Source organism: Oryctolagus cuniculus, chromosome 5, assembly GCF_964237555.1.
Source record: "Oryctolagus cuniculus chromosome 5, mOryCun1.1, whole genome shotgun sequence".
NCBI classification, from domain to species: Eukaryota; Metazoa; Chordata; class Mammalia; order Lagomorpha; family Leporidae; genus Oryctolagus; species Oryctolagus cuniculus.
In genome coordinates this window covers 48,597,053-48,603,424 of record NC_091436.1, presented here as the reverse complement: position 1 = coordinate 48,603,424, position 6,372 = coordinate 48,597,053, and the positions used below count along the sequence as shown (strand labels likewise).

At 39.1% G+C, this 6,372-nt stretch overlaps 1 pseudogene; it reads left to right on the top strand.

The window, feature by feature from the left end:
• The first annotated feature begins 3,264 nt into the window (after window positions 1-3,264).
• On the top strand, window positions 3,265-3,575 carry LOC100355871 (COP9 signalosome complex subunit 9 pseudogene; annotated as a pseudogene).
• Window positions 3,576-6,372: the final 2,797 nt, after the last annotated feature.

Sequence of the window (6,372 nt, the reverse complement as noted above, 5' to 3'; positions counted from 1 at the left end):
AATGTGTGTTTTTGGGGGAAGTTTTTCCCTGAAGATTCTATATAAATGATTTTTGATTTTTGATACTAAGAAAATTCACATTAAGTTTAGTACACTAGTGATAGCCCTAAACATCCCAGTTTACTTTTGAATTCGTGTTAACAAATGAAGATGAAATTTTTGATTGTCCTTCCCAGTAGCCAAGTGTCACATTGTCTTACTGAGTTGTTTGGAGTGGGGATGTGAGAGTAATCAGCTGCACATGGAGCTAGAAATCTCTCCTGGTATGTCTACATTCGAGACAGTAGGATCTGAATGTTATTGTATTAACAAACAAGTAAAACCAATAGAGCAACACAAAATTAGCATCAGTCATTTGGTTGAAGGAATTTCCATGTGGACTGAAAAAAACCTTTCAGAGAAAGTATGAGGCATGCTTCTGTGTTTCTGTCATGGCTAACCACAACAAAGATTGTGAGTGTTCCATAACTTTTACCAAAAGGAACAGATGGAGACCTGAATTTTGAAGGCTTTGCTGCTTTTAAGGAGTTCCTACGAGGCAAATGATTTAGATATACATGTTTCCACCATATAAAACTACGTTTCTAGAAAAGGAGTTTCTTAGATAGCTTCAGTTTTCTTAAGAAAAAGATCTGTGTGGAGCCAGCATCATCCAGAGTCTGGCTACAATTATTTCTACTTAGGCCTTGGGTTCCACATTTATTAAATGAGTAGCTGAGTCTTTCTACCTTAAATAGGCTGTGAAACTGTAGCAATCAAAAAGGGATTGGACTGAGGTTTGTCAAATGCAGGTCTGGGAAACGAGTGATATCTTTGCTTCTGGATTCATTCAGCAAAGTTTACATTGCATATCGTGTATAAATTTATCCATGTAGGATGTATTGACATAAGCCAATTCAGATCAACTTCTGCATTTTTTTGAAAGATAGGGATAGAGAGATAGAGAGACAGGGAGAGAGAGAGACAGAGTTCTCATCTGCTGGTTCACTATCTGAAATGTGCACAATGACCAGGGCTGAAGCTAAGCGCCAGGAATGCAATCCAGGTCTGCACGTGGGTGGTAGGAACCCAATTACCTGAGCCATCACTGCTACCTCCCGGGGTCTACACTGGCAGGAAACTTGAGTCGTTAGTGGGAGCAAGGAATGGAACCCAGACACTCCTATATGGGATCTGGGCATTGTAACAATAGCCTAATGCTTATTCCAGTAGTTTCTCTTTTAAAACTTCATGGAGTGGAAAAGATAGCACAAAAATGTGAAACGAATGTGGTTTCTAGTTCCTAGATTCCTTCAAGGAAACAAAGAAAAGGTGTTAGAAAAAAACTTTCTGCTCATTGTTGGGTAACACAAGTTAGTGATTTACTTGAAGTAAGCCTTGTGTTCATATTTTATTGTGTCTAGACAGCCAATTCTTTACAGCAATTCAAAGAATGTGCAGCCAGTCTTGATGACAAAGTAAAGGGGGGCAAGAAATGTAATAAATTTCCAAATTATCCTTTTTAAACTCATTAAGAAATGAGACTAAAATTTTTATAAAAGGTCCATGTACTTCTTTGGCAATATATCCAGAGTATTTTGAAACACACACACACAAAATGATTATGGGGTACAATTTGAGCGCCTTGGAGAATTTTATTATACATAATTTTAAAATGAATGTGTATATAGAAAATACTTCCATGATTGAATAATGACATTAAAGCAATAATACTTCATCACTGGCAATGGATTCAGAAGGCTGATTTGAGTTTTGCGGATTAAACCAAAGATTCCTGGTAAGAAACATCAGTGGGTTATAAATAAGATGAAAATAGAAAACCATTAGGTCAGCAAGAGCTTTGTATTTAGGGGAAAAGAGAGAAGATTTGATTTTACACACATACAACAGATGATATTGGGCCGGCGCCACGGCTCAATAGGCTAATCCTCTGCCTTGCTGCACTGGCACACCAGGTTCTAGTCCTTGTTGGGGAGCCGGATTCTGTCCTGGTTGCCCTTCTTCCAGGCCAGCTCTCTGCTATGGCCCGGGAGTGCAGTGGAGGATGGCCCAAGTGCTTGGGCCCTGCACCCGCATGGGAGACCAGGAGAAGCACCTGGCTCCTGCCTTCCGATCATTGGAGGGTGAACCAACGGTAAAAGGAAGACCTTTCTCTTGTCTCTCTCTCTCTCACTGTCCACTCTGCCTGTCAAAACAAAAACAAAAACAAAAAAAACCAAAAAAAACCCAGCCAGATGATATTAATAATGGCGTTTAGGGGCTGGCTTTCTGGCACAGTGGGTAAAGCCGCCGCCTGCAGTACCAACATCCCATGTGGGCACTGGTTCAAGTCTCGGCTCCCCCACTTCTGATCCAGCTCTCTGCTATGGCCTGGGAAAGCAGTAGAAGATGGCCCAAGTCCTTGGGTCCCTGTACCCGCGTGGGAGACCTGGAAGAAGCTCCTGGCTCCTGGCTCCTGGCTTCAGATCAGCTCAGCTCTGGCTATTGCGGCCAACTGGGGAGTGAACCAGCGGATGGAAGACCTCTCTCTCTCTCTGGCTCTACCTCTCTCTGGAACTCTTTCAAATAAAAATAAATAAATAAATCTTTAAAAAATAGAGTTTAAGAAGAAAATTATTAGTAAAAAAAATTACTCAAAATATTTGGATGGTATAAATTTTTCTGTAGTGATCCAGTGTATTATCTGTCACAGCAAATGGAACTATACAGCAGAAACAATCAGCAATGATGAGATCCAAGTTCAAACTCTGAGAAAAGAATCTGTTAAATGAACTTGTATGTGCATTGAATACTCGTTTATACAAGGTTGCACGTGACTTATTCCTCTTAGGTCATTGTTCATAGAAAGAGTCACTAAAGAAAGTTCACCCTTCCATAACCTTATAGTTTAATTATGGAAAGAAAAGATAAGGACATTCTTTTTTTCTTCTTTATGTCTTGTAAGTTTCCCTGAGGCCGCAGTGGAGACAGTGTTGAGGTCAGGGAGGAGGAAGGAAGGAGCAACTCTCAAAACATGGGTAGTTGCCATAAAGGGCTGTCCTTTCCAATTCCCTGAGTGTTCATTAATCCTCCGAGTAAATGTTTTAATGTTGAATATTATTAAAGGAACTTTTTCTGTTCAGTTGCTTGCTGAATTCTCAAGCCTAAGGATTTGTGCTTTTATTGAAAATGTTTGCTCTCCTCCTTAAAGGGAGCAGCTTGTTCATCAACAGAAATAGATACCAGTCTCCAGGCAAATGCAAGATCAGTAATTATAATCGGAGAGTGCTAGAGACCCAAGATGAAGTTGGCTGTAGACAAGATGCTTCCTGAGCATGCAGCACCCTACGTGGACCTGAACGGGGAGGGAGACAGCTCCGGACTCCTGATGGACTTGGAAGCCATTGAAAAGGCAGTTCATGCAGACTGCTTCAATGATTTTGAAGACCTCTTTGATGATGATGATGTCCAGTGAGCTTTTGTCTGATGGCACGTGTGGAGCATGTAGTGGCACATGGAGCATTGTAGTGGCTCTGTTCATAGGAAGATCTCAAATGGTTTTAAAGAACTTGTGGAGACCCCTGGTGATCAGACCCCTTTAGCCAGGAAAGAGAACAGGCTGCTGCTTGCCTCTGAGGCTTCTTTGTTTCATTAACAAAAAAAAAAAAAAAAAAAAAAAGCAATGTCAAAACAAAACTATAATCACATAGCTCTTGAAATATAAACTGACATGCACTAATTGTAGATTCAAGAAATAGGTTGCCAGCAAAACATATGTTCCTGTTTCACTTTTTTTCAAAAAAGTGCATTTTTTTGTTTTAATTATGTATATAATGTGTGTGTGTGTGTATTTCTTTCTTTATTTATTTGAAAGACAGAAAGAAAGGGGTAGAGAGAGAGATATCTCTCATCTGCTGTTCTCTCTTCAAATGCTTGTGACAGCCAGGACTGGGTGAGGCCAAAGCCAGGAACCAGGAACTCTGTAGGGGTCCCCCACATGGCTGTCAGGGACCAACTACTGGAGCCATCACCTGCTGCCTTCCAGGGTACACAGTAGCAGGAAGCTGGAACTGGGAGTGAGTGGAGCCAGAATTCTCAAGGAACATCTTCACTGCTACATGCCAAATGTCTACCCTGCCTATTTCACTTTTTAATTACTAGCAAAATAACAATGTGCCATGTGGAAATTTTTACATTTTTATGTTATAAATTTCCAAATCTACATAAAAAGTATAGGATAGAATAAAGAATCCTCATGTACTTATCATCCAGCCTCAGCTATTATTCCAAACATCTTCCCATTTTCTCAGTAAATATTTTACTATGCATTTCGAAAATATAAAGAGTCATGATCACATTGAAAAAAATTTGAAACTAATTCAATTGGAAATATTTAAAGTGTTTGTATTAGATATTTCATTTAGCATGAAGAAAGTTTGCTACAATTTAGAGAAAAACATGGATCTGAAATAAGCCAGTCCTCTCAGTTCTTTCCAGAAGCTCTGTCCAATTGTGCAGAGAAACAAACCAGGGCACTGCAGTAAAATAGTTGTTTCCTTTTTGGTCTTTTATAGAGTTCCAGGTAGATGGATGCAGATGTTCAAGAGTCAAAATGATAGAGCTTGTGTATAATTTGGCTTTCCTGAGATCAGCATATTAATCACCCATGCTTTTTTGGAAGTATACACTTTAACAGTGGCACATAATGCTAGGGAGTGACACACAGGAGACTGTGGTGAGTGGAAAAAGGAAATCCTTCTGCAGAAACCTCTATGCTTTAGCTATTTCAAAATATATTACCAATTAAAATTAATATCATAGGAAAACAGAAGGGAATATAAAATAAATTTACATAATCAGGAACGTGTAGACCTATTTGACCAATGAAAGTGTTTAATGAGTTGTACTGTGAGAATTAACTGTGAAACTTGTCTTCACACAGTACTTTATACTTTGTATGTCTGTGTGGGTGCAAATTGTGGATATCTTTACTTAGCATAGGGTTGGTCTTCTGTATATAAAGTTAATTAAAAATGAATCTTAATGAAGAATGGGATGGGAGAGACAGTAGGAGGTGGGACAGCAGTGGGGGCGGGAAGGCGGGTACGGAGGGAAGAACTGCTATATTCCTAAAACTGTACCTATGAAATTTGTATTCATTAAATAAAAACTTTCTTAAAAAAGTGTTTGAGTACTTGGAAAAGAAACTTTTGAAACTTTAGATTACAAGCAAGACATTGTCATCCGATATCAGTATCACTCACTTCATGTTACAGTGAGAATCTTAATGGTAAAATTTGTATCAACTTGATGTTTGACCAAATACAAGTGGGGACATTGTTGTGAAGACACAGGCTATTTGCGATTAACATTTAAAGAGGTAGGCTTTTTAAATAAGCAGATACTATTGCTGGTGTGAGCGGGCCACATCTAATGCAGTGAAGCCCTTCAGAAAAACAGATTAAGATCCCCTGAGAAAGAAGAGTCTGCCTGCAGCCTGCCTTCAGGCTCACAGCTACAGCAGCAACTCTTTGCCAGGTTTGTGGCTTGCTGACCTGCCTTGCCGATTTCAGGCTCACCAGCCTCCACAGTTGCGTGAGCCTCTCTGTCTCTCTGTCTCCACACATCCTCTTAATTCCATTTCTCAGGAAAACCCTAACAGAAGAATGAAAGAATTCTTTTGTTATGTAGAAGCACAATTGCATGTAAACAATGGCATATATTTCAACCAGGATCTCAGTAAATCTGGAATCAGAATTGTAAAAGCTACCTATCTTACAAAGGGTTAATATCAACAACAATGAAAACAGCTAATCCAGTTAAGAAATGGACAAAGGATCTCAATAGTCAATTCTCAAAAGAAGAAACACAAATGGACAACAAATATAAAAAAATTTTCAACATCACTAGGCATCAGGGAAATGCAAATCAAGACCTCAAGAAAACAGCTCCTCACCTCTGTCAGAATGGCTAAAATCCAAAGCACAGAGAGTCAAAATGCTGGAGAGGATGTACACAAAGGAAAACACATATACCCTGTTGGTGGGAATGTGAATTAGTGCAGCCACTGTGGAAAACAGTGTGGATCAGGGGTGCTCTCTTCATTAAACTTTGCTTAACAATTAAAAAAAAGTCTCAGAGAGGCTTTAAAAAGTATCACAGCTAATAAATGAATTTAGTGAGGCCACAAGATACAAGACCAATCTATAAAACTAGTTGTGTTTCTGGGTAATAGCAATGAGCTATTGAAATTTAAAGTGTTTAGTACCAAAAAGCAGAGAGAGAGAGAAAAGAAAACACTGTGGAGATTTCTTAAAAAAACTAGAATAGACTTGCCATATGATCCAGCATACTCACTACTGGGTATGTGCCCAAAAGATTTGAACATAATGT